Here is a 1,311-nt window from a genome sequence, read left to right on the forward strand (position 1 = left end):
CCCCGCCACAGGACTGGGGCCGGGCCAGGCGCTGGCTGCGCTCAGGGAGCACGGCCCCTCCCCCCCGGGGAGCACCCCACCCCAGCCAGCAGAACTCCCCGCCACAGGACATGGGGCCGGGCCAGGCACTAGCTGCGCTCAGGGAGCTCGGCCCCTCCCTGAGGAGCACCCCACCCCAGCTTGGGGCCCTCCAACCCCTCCGACTGCGGGGGAGGGGAAGCCCAGCCTGCACCTCTCCACAGCCGCCCTGCGCCCCCCCGGAGACGGGATCCGGGGCTGGATGGACCATTGCTCTGCCCCCGGACGGCCATTCTGGTGCGCTCTGCGCACACACAAGCACACGGCCTCCCATGCACCCGGGGCAGAGGGAACGGAGCAGACGCTGAGATAGTGGAGGTGGCTGGGGGCAGGACAGACAAACCCACTGCTGCTTGCCTCCAGCCCTGCACACCAGCTGCCCTCACACCCTCCGCAACCCCCTGGATTACTTACACATCAGCCTGGCAGAATTCAATTTTTATTTTATAATTTCAAATCAAAACATGTGCTTTCATTTTACATTTTTTGTTTGTTTGTTTTTTTCAGATTTAAAATGTTCCCAATTGCAGAAAAATCACAGGAGGTTCAGAGAACGAGGGGAGGGGCGGGAGAGTCAGACAATGATTTATCAACAGCAGGTGTTTGAGACTCAAAAAGTCACAGCTTTAAAAGCCGTTAAATTGTCAACAACATCACATCTCAAAATACACCAACGAAAGTGCCTGAAATCAAACGCTGTTAACGATTTCTGAGCAAGGTTTTCCCTGACTTGGCTGAGCTGTAAATGGCGATTATTGTTGATGGCAATCTCGCTTTGTGGGTTCGTGTGTCAAATCAGAGCCCTGGGCAGGGAGCTGGCCAGCCTGAAAAACCCCCTCAGGGAGGGAGAGAGACACGCGGGTCTCCACCCATGAGGGGTGACAGCCGGGGCCTAGTAGATGGGGAATACAAATGCAGCTCCCCTGGAGTGCGACAATGGAGTTCTGCTGCCAGCCAGTAACGAGGGGTTCACCCGCCGTGGGGCTAGCCCGGGGCAGGACAGAGTAGGAGAACTGGGGCCTGAAGGCCAGCAGCCCGGCCCATTCCAGACACAAGCAATTCCACCTTCTCCTCCTGCAAAGTCCCCTGGGATGTCAGTTACATGCAGGGTTTTGCTTCACTTCCTGTCCTAAACAGAACAGCATCGCTGGGTGTCAGAAAAGAGTGGCTGCCAGGTGAGGGGTCCCTGTATAACCAAACCCCACATCCCACTCCAGAGGGGCCATGTCTCAG

The sequence above is a fragment of the Chelonoidis abingdonii genome, chromosome 11 (assembly GCF_003597395.2).
Source record: "Chelonoidis abingdonii isolate Lonesome George chromosome 11, CheloAbing_2.0, whole genome shotgun sequence".
Lineage (NCBI taxonomy): Eukaryota > Metazoa > Chordata > Testudines > Testudinidae > Chelonoidis > Chelonoidis abingdonii.